This window comes from Dendroctonus ponderosae, unplaced genomic scaffold (assembly GCF_020466585.1).
Source record: "Dendroctonus ponderosae isolate FM_Combo_2020 unplaced genomic scaffold, Dpon_F_20191213v2 Dpon_F_20191213_4, whole genome shotgun sequence".
NCBI lineage: Eukaryota > Metazoa > Arthropoda > Insecta > Coleoptera > Curculionidae > Dendroctonus > Dendroctonus ponderosae.
The window spans coordinates 3515490-3542165 of NW_026018611.1; the positions used below are offsets into that span (position 1 = coordinate 3515490).

General features: G+C 34.8%; 1 protein-coding gene across 3 annotated transcripts in view; it reads left to right on the plus strand.

Moving 5' to 3' along the window:
- The window catches only part of LOC109546830, a 320780-nt gene that overhangs the window by 109494 nt on the left and 184610 nt on the right, over window positions 1–26676 (plus strand). The window lies entirely within an intron of this gene.

Consider the following 26676-nt stretch of genomic DNA (forward strand, 5'->3'; position numbering starts at 1 on the left):
TGCATATAATTGTGCTTTATTAAGCCAAAAATTGGCCAATTGCTCTGGCTTGCATCTGTAATAAAAGGATGTTTGCTTAAATTCCCATTTAACATTGATTTTTTAAGTATTTTATTCGAGAAAAAGCCTTTTAGTAGAATTTACGTACATATAATAGACACATACATTTTTAAAATTCAGTTCATTTAATAAAATTGATACAAATTGGGATGATGACTGAAACTACTGAGACAGCTTTTTCATTTTAATTGTTTTAAAGCTCAAGTGTCTCTAACGAGCCGTTGCAGCTGGAAATCTTAATTTGCTTGCGAGCATTTTCATCGACCTAATTAATAACCGTTTCCGTGCAATATTCTGGGTTTATTAACATTGTTATTATCGAATCGTGTACAATATTGTAAGTGTTATCAACACCTTTGATTTGTCAAATCAACACCAGTGCTTTTGTAGTGTTTTTTTTACGAAATTATTATTTTTAAATTGTTCTAATCTTAATATTTTTTGATAAATGACTCGGTACACTACACCGTAACTAAAGCTCGAACGTTGCTGATTTTACGTCACTTTGCGTAATCGCCTACCAAAATACCCTAATACAAATTAAACTTCCCTCTCGAAAAGTGAATGCTGCATGTAAAACCCGAGATTACCGTCAATCTGTCATATAGTTCGCGTTTTGGCAGCCACCCCTCAATTTTAAACTTTATTGTGTTAGGAAATCGCAGAGGGGTGAGGTCTAAGACCCCGTTTTCCAAAGTAGTTTTTGTTCAGCGCTGTATAACGACAATAATTAATTTTTCTAGCTACGCGGGTTGTTGATGGTGTTAGTAAAATTTAAATTATTTTTATCCCCAAATCAGGTCTTTTAAAGGTTCCACTTAACTCTTACGGCTCAATTGCAGATTATTTCATTTTTATGCCGTTCAATTAAATGTTGCATGCACCACTTAACTCTTTAAATTAAGCGATTGTGAAAGGGAAAATAAAAAAGTATAAAGTTCCTGATTTAAATTGCATTTGTCATTGACATTCAACAGTAAGTTGATGCTTAACGGCATGCGACTTCACAAATTCGGCTTTTGTGTTAGACAGGGTGTTGCTGCTTTCTTTGGCCAAGACGTTTGCTCAACACTGCAACATACTTAGTGCTTAAACGGTTTTATTAAATCCGGCCGCTAAATATATGCATGGTGTAGTATCGATTTTTAAAATAAGTTGTAAAGAAAGGCTTACAGCAATTTATTTTCAAGTAAGAAAGTCCATAGAATGCGTGCAATATTGAATATGATTAATTACGTACTCGATCAGGCGTCGGTCTCGTGCGGCGTTACCGCAACGAATATATCGGGGAAAAAATTAGGTGCGCGCAAATTCCATCTCTTCGGACAGAAAAAATGAACAAGAGAAAACGAAACGACAAAAGAATGATAGTAATTAGAAACAAAAAGAGGCGAAATGACGGATCTTCCGAATCCATCTCCGTCTGCGCGGCCATAATACCTTTCAGTTGTAATTCAAATAAATTGTTTTTTGCGTGGCTAGGCGAGCCGACGTTCTCGTTTTGATTGATTACCCAAGGAAAATTGTAACGTTTTTAATCGAATTTGTGAAAAGCGTTTTCTCATTGTTAATATCTGTGATTGACGGGACTGGGCGCTGTGATTGTTTTTGTAATTTTTTCGACTATCGATGGTTCGTACTTGACCAGCCCAGTTCGGATTTCATTCACTTGGTTAAACCGCTTAAAATCCTCGTCCTTTTTAATGCACTGAATATTAAACCGCGAGCATAAGGTCATCCATATATTCATAGCCGATCCATCAATATTTACATCAGATCCAGAGCCCCTTCTAAATGATATCTAGCCCACCCTTTCCGTACCCCTTTTTGAGTTACCAAAAATAAAGGGACAATCAAATCATGATCTATTGAACGAAAATTTGTAACCAATTCATTGTGTCGGGTTTTGCTTTAAATTTCTTATTGAATTTTGTAAATCGCGTCCCCGCAGTTCCGACAACAAAGGGGCTCATAGGAAAAATAATGGTGGTGCATCCCTCTTTATACCGTTTTTTTCCATTGGGGTGTGTCTGGAATAAAGCCTTCAAGCAAGAATTATTGAACGCTTAATAACAGCTGAACGAATTCCATGCAAGCTAAAGTACAACTTTGTGAAGGTGTAGTTTCAATTGCAATATTTACAGCTCGAGTTCAAGGAAAAAATCCAGCTTAGGACAACGATCTGGACTATTTTGAAGTACATTATTTTACGTTCAGAATCAGTTAGGACCCTCAGAAAAGCCCCTTTCGATAGGCATGCCAACCAAGTCATTTATAATTTCAAATATTAACTACAGCTGAATGGGTGCCCAAGATCCGTAGCTTTAACCAGAGCCCCTATCTTTTATTATGTTAAATACCCTTCTCTTTAGCGACACGTCCCAATTATGACGAGTTTAATGATAGATTCAGAGAAAACCGGCCCTTATCCTCAACGAATTAATTTTTATACTTGTAAATCTATGGCTTTTAGGGCCGGAAATTTTGAATTTGAAACTTACCTCTTTGAGCAAGATTGTTTTTCGACTTGGCTCTCTTAAATATCGATTTATGTTGACTGATATCAACAGTTTGTCTAGTTTTTCACTTAGAAAGTACTTGAATTTTCTTCGTTTGCTTCTCAATCACTCTTACTAATTCTAGCTTTTCCTTGATTAATTATCCTCATCATTGTGCAACTGCGACTTTTTTCCTCAGCTCTATATCGTTTTGTAGTCGTTCATTAGTCATCTAAACTTTCTCATCGTTGTTGTCTGTATTTTTTCTAATGGTTTTGTCATCTTCACAACTTAGTGCTCCTCCTGTTTTTTTCCTATTCACATCCTTAATGTGCTGAAGTTTTATCGTAATTATGAGGTTTTTTTTACCACTAAAACATGTTTGGTATATTTCGATTATTTTTCGTATTTTTGAGCTTAAAATGGTGATTGTTCAATTTATTTAGAAGGAATTTTCCTACTGCTGCTTTGTTACGTAATGAAACAAGCTCATTCTGGGCTGCTTCATTGACACTTCCCAAAGTTTAAATTCTCCAGTTTTTTATAAGTTAATAATTATTAAGTGAATCACAGTAACCAAGATTATTTCCTTTTTTTTGGTCATTAGCTGCCTTAATAAGTTGAATCTTATATAATTTAGTTCTTTGTTTTTAACATATGCTTTAGTGGATTTTGATGTAAAATGTTTCTTATTTAAATGATATTTGATACGAACTTATATTTTTTCTGGAAAACGGTTCATTTTATCGATGTCAAACAGTATATATTTTTTAGTTTAAGGTTCGGGCTTTCTAAAAATGATCTTTTGGTGTCTCTAGCATACAGGGTGTTAAGGAATATGGGCATTAAAGTGTACAAGCTGTGTACAAGCTTGATCCTTGGCGCACTCAATGCACTAAATTGACGTCGAAAGACACTGTTTTAAGGGGTCTTAACTGCTAATATCTATAATAGCAGAAAATGATTTTCAGTATTCTAAATACTTTAAAAGCTACTTATGAAAAACCGGTTTTTAGTGGCGTCTTTTAGGCTCCTATATATTGCTGAATTTTCAATCATCAATCATCAACGCATCAATTTAGTCACTCAAATTAAATGTTTCGCTTTTGAGTCCGCACAATTTTGGTTTAGTTATTTTTCTATTTCTATTAAATGCATTAGACGTTAATTTAGAAATGTGGATCAACCGCTTCTGGCTTGTAAATTGCAAATTCAACATTTTAAGTTCAAGCAGTTGATAAAGTCATTTCAATTATTATTAATTGAAAGAATAATCTTCTAAACCGCTAAGTTAAAGAAGACAATTTCTAATATCAGGACAGTGGTGATCACGAATTATCGTGGCAAATTTGCAGTTTTATTAAGGGTTGATTTAATCGTTTATAACAAACTTTGCAGCCCAAATCCAGGTGCAAACTCGGAACAATTAGACGTGCAAGCAAAGGAAGCATTTCCACCCGTTGTAATTGCCATTATATTCCAAACTTTTCACCTTTTCGGTACATTAACGACATAATTAGCTAACTTTTATTATTCAAGTCCTGAAAACTATCCAAGAGACAGATAAGTTGAATGAATTGACCTAATGGAACTGAATTTTTCGCAGGTTTTTGCTCCTAATGACTGCCGGTGAAAACTGCGGATTTCCTTCCGAAAATCTGCCACAACAGTTGATAATTGAGCCCTCGGGTCGTTTCTGAGCGTATTCAACCCAAAAGGCAACCCTTATTTACCCATAGACCCAATATTTCTCAGATTAAACCTATTCTGTAGACGTACGCGTGGCGAAACAATTACAGGGTCACTCACCACCCTTATTAGCGCCTTAGGGGCGATTTGTTAAAAGGCACAGCTCAGTTCCAATGTAAATGTGCTCGATATTCCCCGGGAAAACGGTTCTGAGTTTAGATGGAAAATGTGTCCTGTTTTATGGCTTTGGGTTTTTTTGGGAAAATACTCACTATTGTTGCCAATACAATTTTTACAATGTTTTACAAACATCTAAATGTCTTTTGCATTCTTATTGATGTTGGTCTTTAAATTAGTCACAAGCAGGAAGGAGGTTGCGGTAATTTTCTAAACAAATCCCCGACTCGAAGTGTGCCAGACGAACGTTCACATGTTTTTGACATGATTAGTTTATGGAAATTGCACTTTCATTTGTCTGTGGAATATTGAAAGTGACTCACATTTTGCTTATCGGTTGCTCACCCGGCCAACTTCCAGTTTTTATTGATAGTTTTATTTCCAGATCTATTATTACCCCTCTAAGTCAAGCGACATTATAGGTTTTCAAACTATAATCTGACAGCAGGTATTACGTGCAGTAAAGAAAAATGCTTTTTTATGAGACGTTTTTCTATATATTTTTTGCAGCCAATTCGTTATGTCGCACCCCAGGTCGGTCTTAATTACACTTCGTTACATTTCACATAAATTAAAATAATATTACCTTAATGGCAGTTTTTGCCATCTTTTTTTGCCGTTGTTTCGTCTACGATTTGTCACGAAATAGAGGAATCAAAAATATTTTTTTTAAATAATTAGGGTCGAAATTCTTTGAGGGTGAGTTGCTGTTTGGAACCCGATGGAAGAGGAATTATTTAATTTGGATAAACTTGTGGAATAATCGAGACAACTGAACTTTTGGAAAACGGTCCAGTAAATGGCAATTTTTATTGCCAACTGTGCAAGCACTTTTCATCGGGAAGCTAAATTCAGCCGATTATATATTTTTATATTGTGTAAAATCCCTTTATTTTGCCAAAGAAGTGTATTTCTAGGCGGCAATAATTTGATAGACTTATTGATTGACGATGAATAGACAAATGTATAATGCACTTTTGATCGCCACTTTTTAAAAATTTTCTTATATAAAGGAAGGAAAAATTCAAACCGTGTAATTTAGGTTAAAAGAAATATTATCAACCAGCCCTCCCATACATTTTCGAAATTAAAATCGCCGATAATAAATCAGCTTTAAAAAACAACAACAACAACAGTTTATCGTTTATTCAAAAACGGCAAACAGTGGCAGCCGAGCGAAAAACCCTTATAATAATAAATTCGATATTAAATTTTATTACATAATAAATTTCTATTAACATCGCGCTTTCATGCTAGAATTATTAGAAACTACATAATTAATTTTGGCCTATTGTTTCGCGAAAAATTAAATCATATGTAACAAAAGCACGAGCAAACACAGTTTAACAAATATTTTTCATTCAAATTTTATTTGTGTTTGCCGAAGTCGAGACAATAACATTGTAACGATTAAATTGCAATAGGAAAAAAAATGCGCTAAAAATTAATTTTACCCCACAAGGGTTTGATTTTGAAACAAAAGTACTGCGAATATTTATAGAAGGACTAAAATAGTTTTTGGTATGGGAAATAGAGCAAGTCAGGGTTTTAATTAATTGTTTTTGTGAATTAGTAAAAAAATGCGTGTATTATATTATTATTTCGAGTGCGTAATTGCTTTATCGTAGACAATATTTCGCTCGTTGATAAATAAATTGTCACTCAACAGCATTATTTAATGCCCGGCAATAAAATGTGGAGGCGCCAGTCAAATAACTGTAATTTAATTTTACAATTGGACTAATGTGTGATTTAGCGCTATTTTTTTGAGCAAGTGGCACTGAAGTATTTTGGTCATTTCCAAACGACCAGTTGGGTTTTTGGAATAAGTATCCAACTATTTAGTAAATAAACAATTTGACTAGTCAACTGCCCGAATGTCTTCAGAATAAACTTTTTATGAAATACTATTCTATCTAATTAGTTAGCTCTATTTCATTCAAGGCCTTTTCATGTTATTTTCCTCCAGTCGACAGTATTTTTTCCCGATATTTGCTAACAGCAAATGCCAACAATTGTTTTTCATAATGCAAAGTGCACTGCTGGGCATCGAGGCCCTTAATCGTGGATTAGTTCTAGGCTATAGAAAATGAATTTAAAAAAACCTCCACATTTAGCACCTGCCGATTGCCCTTTGTCAAATATCATCGAATCGGAACATGAATCCGATATTTTTTTTATTCGCCCGCTACTTTTGCTTTTGTTTGGGCCATAATTCCAATTTTTCTGTTTGTTTGCCGAATGGATGGTTTTTCGTTCAGGTCGAGTAAACAAAAAAATGTAATTATTTAAATCGCATAGGTAGGTGGAGGGTTCATTGGCATACCAGGTCGAATATTGGCTAGCAATTTGCAACCTTGGTTCGGGGTAGATTGGAAAAGTTTTTGTCATTATGCGCGGCTTTTATTTCGTGTTTGTGAAGAAAAGAAAGAAAAGGTTTTGTTCCCCAGTTCCGTCTTCAGTCAGTGGTTATGATGGTGACATAAGTGAGAACTTCTTGAAGATATGCCAAGTTTAGCAAGGAAAAGTCTGCATCCAGGTTCAACTGCTTTTCACAGTGCGCCAATACCCAGAAAAGAGCGAACTAGCAGCTTTTATAAACCGCAATTAAACCTAAAGTTTGAAAAACTCACCATATTTTAACAAGTGACTGAACGCAATAAAAAAGTTGGTGATTTATGGTTTTATGTATTGTCTAAAGAGTCAGTCAATGATACAAACCACTTTGTATCATTCATATTTCGACCCATGGCACGATTTTATAAAGTCTAATTTTCGTTATGAACATGTTTTTTTATTTAGTAATAAATGGTATTTTTGTTGTTGTGAGTTTTTTAAATACTACTGAATTTTATTGGCACTTTTTATATCCTGAGGAATATAGAATTGGTCCAAACTAGACTATTGTCGCCTATGGATTGATTCTATTTCAGCTGCTGTTGACCAACATAAAAAAATGAGGAAAGCTTGTAACTTAAAATTAGTTAGTGAATATTACTGAAACAATAAAATTATTCAGCGCAAATCATGATAATACAGCACAAATAATTTTATTGATAGGAAAAACTCACATATGCTGCATTCAAAACCATATTGAAAATTTTATTTACATACGCTTTTATTAAAATTGACATTATTATACATACGGGAAATTCGTTTGCGAGTTCCAAATGAAATCCATATGCATTTGATATATATATTTGCTTTACACTAATAATATTTAACATTGAGTAAAACCATTTGGTTTATAGCACACTTTTTTTGGACTTTATTATCAATTTTTTTGATTTTGCTTATTTTCAACAAACACCAAGTGTTTTAGTTTGGATGATTTCAAGCTTAATCTAGTTTACACCTATTCAACATTGAACTGAACCACATAAAAATTGCCTGTAGTAATTGGGGCTGAATTATGCGCTAACGTAAAAATAACTTTTACCAACCGGACTTGATTTACATAAATTAACCCATTTTAGGTCTGCTGTGCGTGTCGATAATGCCCTTTAAACTTATGTAGTAGCAGAGAAAATTACTCAATCTCTATATGTACTTCGCGAGTAAAATCTCATTTACATTTCAAAAATGTAACTATTGAGCAATTAAAAGCATTATAATATAATAACTTACAAAAATGACCGAGAACAGAATAAGTGTTTGCGTCGAACAGCCATTGAACCATTTGATTAATAATAATGTTTCAAACACTTGCTATTAAAGTATCATTAGTTTCCTTTCTGACCAGCAGACTTGAAACTCAAGAGCTCTTAAAAAAGGGGGGCTTTCTGCGCTTTAAAATGGTCAAGAATACGCTGCTAATGGTTGCTACTTCAGATATTTCTTTAAGCCTGGGAATTGTGGTGTTAATTTATTATTTTGCTGCGCTTTTCTTAAATTAAAATCCAAAAATAAATACTCATATTGAAATTGCAAGTTCGTTTTTAATTAGGAATATGCATTGAGCCAAACCCGTATAAATTTTATAAGTATTTGCATAACACCAAGAGAAGCCTGAAGGAAATGATGTTTTAATGTTTGCTTGTTGGGTTTGAGGCAATTTTTGAGCATCTCATACATGAATTAGTTTATTTCATCTAATTGAGCAGCTCTGAAATCCAGTAGTTTCCACTCATACAGGACAGCGCAGCGCACATGGTACTATAGTTTTGTTGAAAATATATCAATTCTGAGCTCAGTCCCAGGCTGCAATTCCGGTAGAATAGTTCCGGATATTTAATTGCAGTTTTAACCGTTTTCGAATGAAAAATGGATCCAACGAGAACGTGTTTGAAAAATTTATATCGTCCTATAAATGCCATATAATGGAAAAACTAGGCGATAAATGAAAATGCCGGATAAACGTCTCGTCCAGACAGTGCGCGAAATGGAAAATCTGTCAGGTACCGGACACGATAAACATGTTTTACAGCGCGATAAGGGAATTAACTTGTTCAATGTTGTTAACTTTATTTAAGTGCCTTAAATGTGTGCTTAAACAAAACATGTGCAAATGTGAAAACATTGAAGAAATAAATATAATGACGGACCAACCAAATTCTCGTCGCCGATTGAAATCTAGCACCGGCTTCATAAATTCAAAATAAAAAATAAACTAGAACCGAACGTCGGTTTTCAATCTTTGTTTTTTATATTTTTTTGGGAACTGGGAGCAATAATGGCGTATTGGCATACAATCATTGCATGGGGGCGCAGACTGCTAAAATGACCGTTGGGAAAACGGTTAAAATTTAATATAATTTGGAGTGCTCAGTCGAGTGTGGCTTGAAAAACATGGGGGCAGCCAACAAAGGTTTTATTTTTCTTTTGTATTGATCTTTTTCACGCGAAATAACTGACTGGATCAGAAGCAAATGGTTTTCTTTATCGCAATGTTTCCAACCACTGACCAAGCGGGCACACGATTATTCAATTCATTCATTGAAACTGTTAATTGATTAAACACTGATGAAATGTAAAAATATTTGTATATAAATTGGACTGGTGAAGGAGGAGAGGTTTTCAACTTTTGCGCTAATATATTTTTCGAAGAATGTGATGTGCAAAGAAATGGTGAATGTTAACTATTCTACTGATAGAAGGAATTTGTTAATTTCAGTATAGTAAGTTTCCATAAATAACTGATTGGGAATAATCGGGAGTTTACAAGAAAACATTTTTTATATCAGACTGATGAAGGAGGCGAGTTTTCTAATGTTGAAAAGTGTCGAAAGTCTTGTTTCTCAAACAATTTAGTTCACTGTATTGTAATCCAAGGCACCAATTAATTAAAATACACATATTTTAATTATTTTGCGATCGAAGAAAAGATTTGAAATAAATTGTGAATATTTGTATATCTACATCAGACTGATGAAGGAAGCGAATTTTCAAATGTTGAAACGCAATGAAGCGACTTCACTTTGCTATTAATTCAAGAAAATTGTTGATTGCAGCAATCTTTTATAGCAACTTTTCGTGAACATCAGCAGTCCTGAAATATTTTATACATCAGACTGATGAAGGAGGCGAGTTTTCAAAATTTATTTTACGGTAATTTTTAACGAAAAACTGCTGTTTTTGTGAAACCTTTAGTCAGAATCATTGTTAAAATCTGCAAAAAATGCCAAACTGTAAATTTAGATCTAAAATTAAATATTCTATACTACTTCTGGAAACTTTTTATATCCAGGCATTTAAGTGAATCTATCGAAAATCGCTGCTAAATCCTGTAAGAAATTTTGGATCTTGACCTATCTAATAAGAGGACTTGTATTTCTGCAGCAGTCACTCACCCCAAACTCTTGGTTTTCCTGACTATAAGATCTCGACCCCAGCATTCTCTTTTTCCTTGTTTTTATGCCTGCTGACAGCAGTGGCGCAACACAACTAATTTGCCTCTAAATCGCTAATGCAGAGCTCAATTAAACTGCGCATTGGCTGGATTAGAGTCAATCGCCCAAAGTTGTTTAATTAAAAGCTGCTTTCCAATAAAAATACTTTGAAAGTGCCGAGAAAATTAAAAATGGGAGTTTGATTTGTTTCGGTTCATGCACAAGTCGAGTTACGTGAGAATTACGTTATGAACGAAGTAAACTGTTTTTTAAATTATCTTTTGTGTTATTTGTTTGCTATATGATTATCCATGCATTGGAAGCATGCGACGTTTCAACGTTTATCTGAAAACGATTGAAGGTTCCACCAACCGAAATGTTGCTAATTTGATTAAATTTACTGAAATCAAAATTATAAATTCACATTTGCTTTTCCTTGAAAGCAGCCGCATACAAAATCGAATTGCTCGGTCTTGTTTTTCACTTACTTCATTGTTTGCTATTTTGGCTGTTACTCTACATTTTTTCCATTGAATTGTGTTTTAATTATTTAAATTTAGAGAGGCGGTTTTTCATTGATTCCATGTTGATTCAGGGCAGGTGAATTGCTAAACTTGTTCAATTTTTTTAAGCTCGCATTTGATCTTCTAAGAGACTGCAACTGGTGTCTTTTTGTTGTTAGTGTCTGGTGGTATTTTAATACATTTATTTGCTCAGGATTTGTGTGCTTTGTTTATTTTTCTTTTATATATGACATACTTTATTGCAGAACCATATTTTGCATAGTTTAAATTTAAGATTAACCTAAACTGGCCCAGTTTAATTGATGACAATGGAATTACTAATGAATTTTTCCGCAATGGTGCGTGTTAAAATTATATGAACTCGTCGAAGCTTTAAAGCAAGCCAACAGAAATCGAGGGTGGAAGTTCAAAAGTTAACTTTAGTATTTTTCGAGGTGTTTTTGGTTGATTAGGGCTCGAAATAAAATTTGCATCTGTTTTTCAGGGGTCGATTTTGGGTGTGTAATGCCGCCCTTAAATCCTGCTCGAATCGACACCACTGCTTGGAAACTACCCCAGAAGGTCGATACGCTCAGCCCTTCGTCTCCGGCTGACGTTGCGAGGGGTAGAAAAGAAAAATGGCATGCTACATCGGTTTCCCAAATCATTATTGCTGATAAGAATAATCTATGGGCATGTAGTTGCTCGGTGTTAAGTGAAAATAAATATTTTTTATCGTACTTATCTGCTGCAAAGGTGATAAGTCGTCTTGAGAGAAATTATGGACGTGGAGGGCAGATAAAGCGTTACGTGAAAATTGACTTTAACTAGTGAATTTTCCGCGTCGGTGCCGATTTTTGTCCGAAATAATGCATGGAACAGAGTTGAAGGCGTTTGATTTATTCGAGTTGCATTTTCGGCTGGTTTTCTTCATGTACGGACGTTTTTATGACGCGCCAAAGGGCCGTTGGAAGTAGTTGCAATTTTGCATGCAATGTCAACGGGAACTGGTGTATAAAGCTAATAAATTTCAACTTTAAACAAGTAAAATTATATATTGGCATCGGTGCCGTCCGCAAGGCAAAGTTCGAATACGTGCCGTTGCCGTCGCATTTTATTTTCCCGAAACGATTGACAGCGGCAGATTTATTGAAAGCGCCTTTTGTAGTTTTAAGCTGTTCCCTGGTTTTCTATTAGCGTTTCGGAAGAAGTTTAACTTTTTGCCTACTTAATAAATCACTCTCACTTTGAGTTGCAAAGCTCTCGGGGTCGGGCGGATGTGAGAAGCGGGGCGTTTCTTGTCGAGTTGCTCACCATTTTTGACAATCATTTTTGGAGGATGGTTAATGAACGAACTTTCACCAGCTAGTTTTCATGGAACTGTTCGAATAGGAGAATTGTGAGGAACTATTTTACAAAACTGGGCCTTTTTCTGCATTAAATATTTCGCTTGGTTCAGTGGCTGTTTTTCCCATTTCAGGTGGCAGAGGAACGAACTAAGTCCTCGTTTTTTACGACAACTGTTCTGTTGTTTTTAACAACATTCTGGAAAATTGGTCTTAATTTACTTCGATCAGACTCTGTCGTTGGAGAAACGACTAGCTCGACCATCCAATCGACATTTGTAACAGAGATAAGCGACAACTAAGACGACTTAGCGAGTCTTGAATCAAGGAAAGCAGGAAATGTTGCCCTTAAAATATCAGAAAATGGACCAAGTTGTGCATTCGGTAGATAGTGACTTTGCTTGATCATTTGTTCTAATAAATTATTGTTATAATTAACAATTTGCAATGTTTTTTTTTCTTTAAAATGTTTCCATATCACTGAACCTTTAGTTACAAAAGTTACGTGAATTGTCTGGAAAATTTAGATTCTGCATCGAGCTGCAGCAAAAATAAATTCTAAACATTCTTCGTGGGTACTTCGCTTCAAATTTTTTGTCTTTTTTTGACAACTTTAGGGGATGGGCAAGATTTAATCCAGCTATTAGTATACAAAATAAGTGAAATCTAGAAGTTGGTCAAACCATTTCCAGAGTGCCCATATCTCGATTTAGAGCGGTTATTTAAGCCGAGCTTAGATAAATACAAGTTTGATTTGAAATTTCCGTCTATTTAAAGGTGAACTAATTGCGTGCATGAAGCAAACATTTCGGACTATTAATTTGAGTATGTCTGGCGCTTATATTTTGATTTGTTTAATATATTGGATTATTATTTACTTTTGCAATGTTTGCGCCCAACAGACTAATGGTATTCTACTTTTTGTMTGTGAGMATTCGCTTAAAAATATTTTTTGGGTTAAAGCTGATRTTATTGAAAATAGGAAATAGCTCAATTAAATATRCAAAAATCCACCAATCTCTAATTGATAATGAAAACTGCTTGAACTGAAACCGCCAGTACTTTAAYTTTCTGGTGTTTTTCACGAGGGCGTAACAAAGTATTAACAAATATAACTAAAAAAAAATCTTAGTWCTTTTTCTAGTAGCTTTGGTWTGTATTCTAAGAGCGAAGAAAAAWTKTTATGTTCTTTTTGAGGCGATTTTATTAAGGACCTTTGCATTCGTTTATKACAACAGTAATTCATTCTTCTACACGATTTGTYGAGGAATTCGATATTAATAWTTTTTTTTTCAGGTAATAGCCGCTTTTAGTTGTCAGCCTTAACCTCGRGGGTAAGTTTTTGTAAAACGTTTTTAATCGCTTGGTTAAACCATTCTGCAAGACCAGTTTTTGATCATTTAATTTCTTCTRAAGGCATATTTGTAGGTYTAGTTAATCCACAATTTTCTGTTGGATTCAGGAAGGACTGGAAATATTTTACGTATTTGATTTTGTTGTTGTTGAGTATAGATGTTGTGGTCGACAAAACGAGGATTTTTCAAAACCGTAATTTGATCCTAAACCCAGGAAATCGCGATCTTACCTTATTTTGCCAAATTCCGCTCCAAAAGTTTAAATATGCAGTAATTTCACTATGATGATCTCTAATTATTAGCCAATTTATGCGGTGGCTTCAATAACTTGCACTTAGTTTACTCGCGATATTTTTCGTGCAAAAGACAAAAATGTGCACTAACTAATAAAAACAAAGGAAAATACGCCCACTAAACTTTGATTGCTTGACAATTTAAGTAAGTAGATTTTACCCGTTGGATTATACGAAATAGTGCATAGTAAATTAATTTATGGCAAATGTGGGACTTTGCGAAATTAAACTCTCCCTAAATGCGCACTCCACCAATTTTCCACAAAGTAATAAACTAATGAAATGACCGAATAGTGCAAGTCATAGACAAGTAATTACATTGGAAGGGTACTCAGTAGTTATTATGGTGGGTTAAGCCATGTTTAAGCATGGGGAAATTGCAGTGAACTTATTTGTTTTGTGGGGAAACAAGGGGATGGAAAACCTCCAAATTTAAATCAAACCCAAGTGATTTATAGGCTGCATACGATGCAGTTCTTATTTAGTTTGACGTAGCAAATTTACAAATTTTCCAGCGTTTTTTATAATTTCAAACTTATCTAATATTAACAAGTCTGATGTATTGGTCACCAATTGTATGCGTGTTTGTTACCAAACCCCAAACTGTTTCTCTTTAGTGTGCATTTTCCATAAGGTCCATTTGTGAAGATTTCAACTATTTGCTTGGTCATGCCGATTTTAGTCGCAAATTGATTTTCTTCCCCAACTTGGAGTATTTAAACCGGGCGGATTTAATGCCCGGCGAATTTAATTTTCGTAATGCGGTCGAAATTCCGCCGTTGTTCTTTTTGCCGCAGGCAAAGACACTGTTCCTTCTGCCATCATTTTTTTTCTTCAGTTCGAAGTATTTAATTGCGACGAACATTCCCTAAATAAATGAAAACACTTAAATTAAAAATTCATTCATTTAGAAAACCGTCGTCATTTCCGTTGTTAAACGTGGAATTTGGCAGCCAGGCCAGAAGTTCTCTATCGGTTTTTGGATTTTCGATTGTAACTCCACCCGTTTGGCCATAATCTGCTTGAGTCAAAGGCCCAAAGGACAGTTATAATACAGTTTAACCTTTTTAACATTGCAAGACAAGCCAGCTTTTCATTCGTTTCGCGTTTTCTTTGATCTGATTTGATGGCGGCCAATGTTTTTCTTTAATACAAAAGGGTTGGAAAAGGGCTCCCCAAGTGCCTGAAATTCGATCGTGGCTCTGGCAATTTCGGCGTGTTTTACTTGTTGTTATCTTCAGGCCTTTGAAACAATAGAATGATTAATTCCTGAGTTTTTTAATTCGGCTTAGTGAATTTGCTGAACGTAATTTGAACCTGCTTATTGGCAGTGTTCAGTTGATTTGAGTGGTCGATTTTTGAAGTGAAGCTGCGACATTTAATAACTAATACATTTACTCATGGTCGAGTTAATCCGCTGACAAAATGGAGACTAAATACCGTAAGGACATATTTTCCTGACCGTTTCTGCTTTATTTTCTGAAGAACAAATACATATGAGAAAAGCACATGTTGTGTTTGCAATTCAATAGGAAAACAATACGATACGTATCAAGAGGGTGGCCGGAGGGTCGGCGGAGGGAACCAAGGGGAGGAAAGTGGATTGAATTTCCGTCCTCTCCGAACTATAAATGCATGCAATTTTCCAAGCAAACCGACTAGAAAACTGTTCCGAAATATTTCCTATTATTGCCCTATGTTTTCGTCGGCAATACGTGACGGCACAAAAATACAATCTCGATGATCTTCAAGATTTGATCCGATGAAAATAGGGGATATTTATGGGCATTAGGAACGAAATGTCGGTTTTATTCTTTTGCCATACGTCAGTTGTACAAGACTTGAGAAATTGTCTGTTGCAGTTAGAATTAAGACACTGAGCAGAAAAACGAGGATGAAAAAAGAGCTAAAAAAGTAAAACATTTGGAATTATTGCTCATAATTCCCCCGGGGCAAACGAAATTGACAGAAGGAACGCAGCAAATTAAAGTCGCTTAACCCATTAAACCTGCAATTTACTTTAGGGTAGAATTGCGATGCTGCCACCCTGTTTTTGAGGGGACATGCCCTTGCCAATTGATCGAAGGGCCTGCAAAAGTGGCTATTGAATAAGTGTCTGTGTGATGCAAATTATTATTTTTTTGTTAATTTCCACTTGGTCGCCATATTCTGATTAATTTTTGGGGAAATTGGATAAGCGAGCTGTACAGGAACCAGAACGGGGGGAAAAAACGTGGGAAGTGATGTGCCAGTGACAAGCACTGATGACGATATTAAGTCAGAAACGCGAGGAGTTGGAGAAAATAAATAGCCAATATTATGGTAATTCCGCATTTGGGGTGGCGGTTCATTATGTAAAGCACTCTGTTTTTGTGTAGCTTTTTCAGCAGAAAATCGCACTCGACTTTTTTAAAAAGTTTATAGGGGTGGATTTGTAGATTTTGGCAAGATATACTGTTTAAAGTGTGAAGAATCTGGCGATTGATGAACGTAAAGATGTTATTCGGATTGACCAAAACTTACCAGAAAAAATTGTGCCAAAAACGCGCTCAATATTGTTTGTTATTTTTTGGCTGTAGGTGTTTGAAATGTTTCGACACAAGCGGAAACGTTGGCTATTTTAGCTCCGCTTTTGAGTTATCATCTTGAACCGGCGATATCTTGCTTATTATTCACTCAAACGTTTTATGCAAATAGAGGAGCATATTTAACTCAAAAATACCCACATCCAAAGTAGATTTTCTAAACAAAGTTAGACACCATTTTAATTCGGATGAAGCGACAAATTTGCATTGAAAAACGCCTTAGATTCGAAAAATTCCATCATTTAGACGTGATTATTGAAAGGCAACTTTGCCAGAGTTTGGTCAAGAAAATTCAAAATTATGATAGAAAATGTTTCAGACCTCAATTATTAATTGATTATGAAACCGACTTGTATGTAAAAAAGTGTATGAAATTACGTTTTTGATGTTCCATAAAGCGGTTTCGTTCTACAAAAATAGTACAAAAATTGGCTTTATATAGGCTCCAGATAAGAAGGAATGTGACCTTAAATGTTTACGTACTCATTTAAACATTTTTATTTAATCGAATTGGCTCCAAAAAACCGTAAAAAAATAGCATCCGTAAGTAGCTCCACCAGCCACAAAAGTGGAAAATTCGAACAAAAAACCGGTATTTTAAATAATACCGGAATAAGTGCAGGAACTTACAGTACAAGTACAAGTTTACAGTGTAAAAAATGCGATTAAGTTAAAAACTTTTTGCATCCTTTATTTAAAAACAAATGTTAAGATAAGAAGAAGGATGGAATTCCCAATGGAATTTGGAAGGTTTCACTTTACAATCCGTGTATCCGGTTAGAGAGAAATCATGTTATAAAAGCGCGCAGAAGTTATTGACGATTTTGCAACATTTTGTTCAAAAAAGCTACAAAATATGGCAAGAAATTCTGAGAAAGACAGAAAATTTTAAGCGCTCGAAACACTAACGTTTTCGTGCATATTTCTTGAAAATATACGCATTTTGTAAGTCCGGTTTAAAAAAATTTCCAAAATATGAAGAAAAGTAGATAAGTAGTTCTGTGTGGCTGAGACGAATTCATGCTTTGAAAAAGTTCTTATTGGGTATTCGGCTGAAAATTTTTGTTCGCAGAAATTCCGATTTTGCTCGCCAAAAGTTTAATTTTTTACAATTCTGAAGAAAACTAGATCAGTTTTCACGAATTTCTGTTTTCACAACCGTTCTTTTGGGTGTTTCAGCTCAAAATTGTTGTCTTCTAAAGCGACAGAAATTCGTACGCGAGGAATTCTGTCTTATATCTATCTCAAAATACCCAGAAGAAAAGTTTTGAAAACATGAACATATAACTATATTAAATAATAACATAAGAAGTACTTTTGCAGCCATTACATTTAGGAAAATACGGCAAAACCCGAGATATATATTAATCAGAGTTATTATAATTTGTATTCTAAATTATGACCAATATAAACTATTTTTTCGATTTAAACACCGGTTTCTTTCGACGAACGTTTAGAAAACAAAGTGCCTAAAAATCTCAAAATGCGTCAAATTCTATGCCATTTTCATCAGCCAAGAGGCAGTAGGCGCAGAAATTGACATCCCAAACCCTTCTTCTAACCAACAATTACCCATTTTTTTACTTTTCTAAGCGCTTTTGAATTTGATTTGCCCACATTTTCTCTGTTAAGAATATAAATGCACAATGAGGCGCTTTTCAAATTGAAAACAGTCCATTCAGCTCCAAAGCTCGAATGGCTCAGAATTTTCACATTGTGGCTAAAATATCGTCAAAGTATCTGCCTGAGACTCAGACAATGGGATTTGGAAAAAACAACAGTGGACTTAACAGATTTGAGTCGAAACTTGATGGTCTGCAAACAAGCAAATGGGAAAATAGACTGAAGATAATAAATCTATACTCGATCGTTTCACATAGAAATCCATCGGTTATCGGTTCTATTGAAGCACCATTTCATTTATCCAAAATCGACATATTTTTGCCCGGGTTTCGCCGAAAACTTATGCCATCGAAAATACGCCCACCTTAATGGATTGATTTCCTTTCGGAAAATATGTATATCGACAAAACATTTTCGTTGTATAACTGCTCACTCCCCCTCCGTGTCTAATTCAATTCTTTTCTTCATAATCAAAGCGACGTCCCTCAAGCCACTGATTGATTTGCAGATTTTTTTCCCGTGTTTATTTTTCAACTTGAGGGTGGAATTCTTCAGCGTTAAAGATGTGGATTTGGCAGCTATTTGAAGGATTTTAATTCAATCTATAAACCATATAAATAGGTGGGTAACAGGATTCGTTTAAGCCGTGGCAGCGTTAGCTAATTATTCTTCCAGATTAGAATCCTGGCGAATTTCATTTGCGCGCGAGATAAGAAGGAATTAAGGGCGTGTTACATTTACAACTTTACACCGCAACTTTAAGTGTAAAACGCGGTGTCGCTGTAAGCCGCAACGCTACAAATTTGCATACAAAAAGATATGGGCGAGAAGTTTTCTATTCACTTTTCCACCTTTTATTGCGATGCTTTTAGGTCCGCTCTCCACTCAGAATGTTAATGGCGATCGTATATCCTTTTTTTAAATCCGGAAACTTTATTAGATCATTTTCTAGTGCTAATTTAAATAAGCATTTCTTCCTTTTATACGAGTGGAAGCCGCTCAATTTGGTTGATTTTTCCAGTGTGTTTGCTCTGGAAGTCAAATCTAAAATTTTGAAGAATATGGACTTTTCCAAACGGTCTTTTAAGGGTGTTTCTACTGTTTCCTCAGGACTTTCGAACGTTCCAATTTGCAGATGCAAGGCAAAGTAAATTTCCTATTCACTTATATCTTCAGCAAACTTATTTAATCTGAACGTTCTCACTACATAATCGGTCAACTCGACTCGACAAGTTTTCCATGCCTGTTATAAAAATGCCGTTAGCGGGAAGTTTTTCAATTGAACGCGTTGTAGAACTTGTCGAAATATTAAAGTTGATCGGTGCATTTCTGAGGAGCGAACATTCACCGCTTGTCGTCTATAAGACGCGACAAACAGCTGCTCTATCGCTGTCAACCCGATACGGTGGATGGAGCTTAAAGCTCTAGTTGTTTCCTCGAGTTTCTACATGCGGAGGATGACGATTTCTAAATGATCATTGCAAATGCAGGAAAATTGAAGTTGCTTCTTCAATCCAAAAATGAGTTTTCGTCATAGTAGTTTACTCAACTGTGTTGGTTGTTGTTTTTTCCTGACTTGTTTTCAAGCATATTTACTCGCATGATGCTAAACCTGAGCAATTGTTGCTCAATGTTGTCTTTGATCACTGAACTCTGAAATTTAAAACTTGCGTGATGAAATATTTTCCTTTTGGAAAATTAGGTTTATTACAAATTATAAACTTTTCACTCTATTTCAGTTAGAATCCAAATATTAATGTGTGAGTTTTCTATATAAAAAATTTGCTTGTTTTGTACTTTTCAATTTATGTATGATGCATTTTATTGCTGTTTGTTGATTCGGGCCAGCATGTGATTGTAATTCGAGAAACGGAGCCGGTCACCTCTAGTCGACTCCTGCCGTTTTCTAAGTCCAGGAGCGAAAGAACGTACGAAAAAGCAATAAAAGCCGCTATCAAATCGCTAACTGCAGCACTCGAAAACTTTTCAGACTGATGCTGACCTATGGCCACTTATATTAACCCCGATCGACAACAGAAAGCGTGGCAGAAAATTGCTCCAACGAATTACCACTAGGTTTGTACAATTTTGTCGGTGCGATAAACAACCAGTGGCAGCCATTCAACTTTTCACAATTGGTTAAATTGAGGAATTAAAAGGAAATGTATTTGGAAGATTACGTTAAACATTGAACTATGTTTTCTACATTATTTTCCTTTAAATTTTTAGAAACTTCAATGCTCGATTGTTAGTTTGATTTAATTTTTTTGTCCACTTTGACTTGAGTTTGGTAGCTTTAATTCTAAATTAATCTGATTTAGTTGTGAGATGATATTGTTTGGATTATTTGCTTGCAATTCGTTTGGCTGTCTGTTCAACAGTTTTGTTTAATTTCCTACTCTACATTAATAATTGTTAAATTTTTCTTGTCCAACTCATTTCGAAAACGTTCCGTTGCTTTCCATTATTTTATAACGTCCAATAGTGTAGAAAGTACGCTAGTTCATCACACTTTAAAATTGAGAACGTGACACGGACCGAAATTAAACTGTACCTGTAGGACAGGCAATTAAGAACACTTTTTGTCAAAGGACTTGGCTTTATTGCTTAGATTAGCTGCAATATTAACTATTTTCGCGTATTAAACAAGTTTATTAGTGTCGCTCACCTTTTGATTTTTGTTGCGAAAATTGCCCGATTATTTGAAAAATTGTATAGAATCGTTTATTACAATCATTTTTTTGCAACAATTATTTTAATAATTCATGCAGAGCCAATTTGTATAAGTGAACAAAAACATTTAATTAAGGGAGGGCTTCGCAGTCTCGTTCAATTTGAGCTGCGTTGAGTGAATTATGGTAAATTTTATTGTATTTATATTTTGTAAACGTAGATTAATACTATAATGTGATTACAATCAGCGAAATATCAATGACGATTCCCATATTGAACTTATTTCGAATATAACAATTTAAGAGCGCGACAAAATTGTAATAAAGATAATCTGGAAAAAATAGAACTCAACATCTAGTTTTTTTCAGAACTCTGTGAAGAGAATAAAATTTATCAATGCATGAAATGACGAAGATGAGCGAATGAAGAATTGTCGCAATTGAACAAGTAAAAGATGGTTTGAAAGGTAGTAAATATGTTACTTAATTGTAACTTCTGCCCTCCAATATTGAAGGCAGTTTAAACAATTGAATACGAAAATGTTCAACTGAAAATATTGATTTTATGTTCCGTCAGTTTCTGATGCCCACATTTGAAGTGTTTCCTATTTAATCAAATATGTTCGTATCTTTTTAATTTTCTGCTTCTTTCCTTTACTGTTCCTGCTGGTTTGGTGTGCAACCTCTGTCCTGATAATCAAATTAGTTTTCATTTGCATTCTAGTGAACTGTTCGGCAACCTTTCAACTGCCTTGATAATTGGCATTATTTTAAATTTCCATTTCTTGCGTATGCTTTTTAATATATTTTTAAATTCAAATGCCGCTTTTATGGAATTCTGGCTGATGCAAGATATAGATTCTGTTGTTCTATTTCAGCAAAAAAATTACAAGTATAGGTACTCTACTTAACGCAACTTTTTTTGTATTTACTAATATTTTTCATGGATTTTAGTTCAATGGTCATTAGCTTTCTACTAGCTCCACTAAACCATCCCTCATTTTTAATAAATCGCATTTGTAAATGATACAATAAATCACGAATATTCATTTTTTATAATCCGCTTTCATTTCCTTAAAGATCCGTTTTTAGCATCAATTTCATCAGCAGAGAAATGATGTGCATTCCAGTTTTGACCTCTGCGCCTTCAATATTCTGAAGTTCTCATTCCTCTCTTATATTGCACGTTTCTAGCGTTGGGCCAAAGTATATCAATCATTTTTTCTGAAATATTTATTTAATTCCCTCCTATATCATTCGATCATTTTGACGGTCTGACGGGAAATTATTGGCGGATTTTTCTTTTTATGATTTTTTTCCTGCACTTGGCTGCGACTAGTAGACTGGAAAACTATTGAATGTTCCCAAAGTTCATCCCAGCTTTGGGTTACAAATGCTTTTTTAATTTTAGAGGGTCAGTAATAGAGAAAACTCCCATTAATAGGGCGTCGAACTTTTAAAAACATTGAAATTACTAGAAATATTCGAATGGATAACGTTAAAATCAAGGCTGTTCGAAATCACACATACATCTCAAGCTACTTCGATCCGTCATTTTTCTCAAGAATCCATCTTTATTGTTGGTGGTATGTATAGATGTTCGGTTTTTTTTTTGTATAAATCGTGAAAAATGTGCCAGTAGACTACAATCAATCATTCAGCGCACGGGCAAAAAATGATAGTGCGTGCTCTAAAATCCAATAAGCGAAACCGAAAAACCATAGCCATATATTTGAGCTCGTTTGCTGTTCGGGTTTTTTTCTTTGGTTTTGGAAAATTACGTTGGAGAATTTTCTCATAAAGCTCGTTTCAGTTTCGTGTCGCATCGATCAATGTTGCGGCTGACACTGCATGTTTCCATCCACTTTGGCGATATTGGTTTCACTTATTAAAAATAATATAAAAGCTTTCCTCGGTACGGGTTATATATCAGGTGACAAGTAAACAAGTTATTTATATTCGGTGCAAACCTACTCTCTTACGGGAAAATCGATGTAAATAGTTTGCGAAAAATATACATTTGTATAGTTTTTTTGTTTGGGTAGTTTTTGTGGGCTTCTCCAAAGGATGGAATCAGGAACATAAAAACTAGCAGCCACTAATCACGGTAGCTGAAAAACAAGCTGCCTGAATACGGCTTTTGATCTTTCCCGGTTTAATCCCTTTCCGGCACGTGTCTTTTAAATCTTTCTGCTTTTTCGACGCCGCTTCTGATGGGGATTTATTGTCTGTTGTGATTATTTTTCCCGTAATTCCGAAGATCGCATCCATTTGGGATTGGTTCACTTACCAAAATCACAAATGTTTTAGCTGGTTTCAAATAATATTGGAAACTATGCGGTATTTTATTTACGGATTCAGAGGAAATTTGAGGATTAAGAGATTGGTGTCAGGTTTGAGTCAATTTTGCACTTTTTAATACAACCAAGCAAAACTACAATTAGGCTTTTTTTGTTTGTGGACTTAAAAAAAATGTGCTCTATCCAGTGGTGTTCAAATGAGCGCGCTAAATTTTGCTTTTTCTCTGTTATTTTGATGTGTACTTAAAAACCATAAAACATGTTCTTAGGAAAAACAATGTTAGTGATTTCTGTTATTTGCCATTGGAATTTGCCGGTTATTCATCATAAAAATATGCAAATCGACTTTTCAACTGTAGTTCGGTTCTAATTGCTGGCTGTGCGATTTTCATTGGTCATTACAGGGCGCTATTAAAAAAGAAGAGCGGACAATGATACGAAACGGTTCCATAAACTTTTACGGGCATTAAATGCCTTTATTTGATAGCCATTCATTTTAAATTGGCAATTTTTCGAATTACAGATGTGCGAATATAGAGCCCATAATGGCGAGATTGATGCCACTGGCTGTCGTCTTGAGTTGTAAATTTCATAATTTAACACAACATTAAAGGTATCGAAATGATGATGGACCTACATTGACAACTTTATTAAACCCATTAATTATTTCTCGTTTTAACAATAATTTGGCTTGGTGTTTTCTTCACTTTTTTAGTTTGAATAGGAAAATGATGAGTTTTTATTGAGTGCCAAAACGTGCGTTTAATTTAATTGGATTATTAGCTATGCATGGGATTAATTAACAAATGAAACTCTAATATAATTTAAAATGCATAGTACAGAGACTGGGATAACGAAGTGGGACCCATTGAAATAAATTAAACTGTCGCAACTGTTTAAAATAAACCAACATTAAAATACATAAATGGATTTGCGATATTAGCGTCTGTCGAGTAGTATTTAGGGTTTTAAACATTGTTTATTGTTTTAAACAATTACACAATGGACGTGTTGCTGATGTTAAGTGGTTGAAATTCGATTTAGTCGAATCTGATTTAAATAAACACCGAACGCATTTTCCACCGAATTATCTAATGGATTTGAAGAAAATTGAAGTTATTAAACGAACGATTAGCGGATACCTATGTTTAATCGCTTTTAACTGGTTGGTGAAAGCCCAATTTCGGAAAAGATCGACAAAAATCTCACTAACCAAAAATAAACAGTCGCGTTCCCCATAATTTTTTTCACTGTCTGGTTTTTTCGGTGTAATATTCTGTAACCAACAGATACGATACTGGCAGAGATTAGGTAATGGTTTTATTTCGACCTTAACGAGGACCCATCTGTTCCAGGGCTTCACATTTTTTCGTCCTTTAGCGTGTCACATAATGAGCTCCGGTATCCGTCTTGTGCAGAAATGTCATTCTATTTATGTTTTCCCAGTTTAAGAGGCTTTCGAGATGCTGTTTGCCAAGCACATGAGAACATAGCGGAGTAATTATGGAATTGAATTAAATTGGAACGATTTTTTTACATCAATAGGCAAAATTGAATACATTTCTATGGATTAGTTTGCTATTAGTAGTAGCAAAATTGGGCTCAATTTAAATAGAAAGCCAAATTAAATATTTAATTTGTCTTGCTTGGATGTGGCAAGTTTTTCACGCAAAGTATTTGCTGGCACATTTTTCTTTGTAGATTTATAATGCGGAATTGAAATGAACGCATTCAGTAGAAATTTCGCACAATAACTTGAGCGATTACATTGAGAAACGCCTAGCAAATCGCGTTAGGAGCCACGTCAATTCAAAGTTTCTTTCGAAATAAATAAATTGCTTTTGATGGGCGTTTATAATGACTTTAATCACCTGAAACTCGAAATCAGGACAAATATCAATTTTCTTTTGAATATATTGTGGCATATTCGTTAAATATATTTTTAATATTCAAGGAACATTCAATTTACGGCTCTTGTTTGGTAATTGAGCTGTTTTAATAAAGTTCTAACTTGTTTACTAAACTGACGCATTTCTTATTCTAGTGGCGAAGAAAACTAAAAAGCAAACTGAATGAATTCAAGGTGAAACTGGAAGGAAAGCCCAATTTTCAGAGAAGCTGACAATGAAAAACGGCACAATGTTAAACATTCAGCCAGCAGATATAATTTTCGTCAATTTTTACAATTGCCAAGAAGTTAGATACTTTAAAAGTGGATTTCCAGCAGATTGTTTCGGAACTCCAGAGTATTCTGCATATGAATGCATTATTTTTAAATTATTTCCTGCATATGTTGGAGTTTCGAATGCGTCGTTAGAGGAATAGTTTTATAGGGCAGTAGGAATATGGGAAAATGCTTCATTCTTCAGTTTTGTGGCTTCATTCGATTAGGAAAAACGTCTACTGTTAATTAATCGGTGCTGATGAGAAGGATAGTGGCATATATGGACCAATACTGTGTCTTAAAAAGCGGAGGATTTTGGAAATCGCTTCAGCGTGAAGCTAGAATAAAAAATTCCGAAGTCTTGGCAGAAGACTGAGAAGTTTCGTGGTTCGTCTGATGACCACAAAAGACCGATTTCCAAAATTATCGGCTGTTGTAATGTTTCGCAGTTGACAGATAACTCGCAGATTGCATGCCGATATTTCATATCGAACTCGTTCAATGTTTGTTATTTTGGAAAAACCCGCAATAACAATTCCAAAGTTTTCCAGCAAAGTTAAATCAACATAGGAAAACTGCGAGTGCAATATAGTTCGGTGTATTTATGGTTCGAGTATGTAAAAGAGTTGGGGAAGATTTACAAGAGCAAGATTTATTTATATTCGCATGTAAGTGTGAATGGCAGTAGTTAATTTTGAAGGCTTGATACGGGCCAGAGGGAGCGTCCAATTATTAGTTTTGAGAGTTAACATCTCATAAATTAATAAGTTAGATTGGTATAACGTGAAGCTGCAACAGTTTCGGTATCATGATAGCAGGAATTTAATTATTTTCCAGGTGCGCGATAAGCGGCTGCCTGGATGGCAACACTGGGGGAAATTAATAATACACGTACAACTACTTTTCCGAGTCCCTAATGAGATTTCCGGTTATAAATTAAAACTGTCCGAAATGGAAAACTGGAGATCTGCTCGAATAAATTGCGCGATTTCGTTGAATTCGAGAACCCAGCACCGCTCCAAGATGTGTGAATTAGCGAAGGTGACGGATTATCGTTCTTATAACTGCCGATACTCGACTTGATCCGTCTGAGTTACTTAGGATAATTAAAACTTCTCGGGAAGTTCGAATAAAAGATGTTCTGCAGCAGAACGTTCATTTCGTTGTTCAACCATCCGACGGGACGTTTGTCTGACAACCAACATCGGGAAAGTGTTGTTCGTTAAGCCAATTATTAGTTGCGAACTAGTTAACTTCTCATTAGTTAAATAACGCAGATTGGGGAACATGTTTCTTCAACAGTCTTTCAGGCGTAATATTTGGCTATAAAGAAACGAAAAAAAAAAAAAGAGCAACACACTGGATGGATAAAATTCAATGGAACAATCCTCATGTAATAAAGTGTATATGTGAACATACATATTTTATAACCCGCAAAGGTGTGTTTGATTGAATTATCAATACATGTTTTCTTCTACTGTGGAGATTTGCTAATCTGGATTCCTTTGTAATTCGGACAACATTGAAATTTTATCTTTTAATATTAGGTATTTTGTAATCTGTGTGACTGCAGATTTTGATAA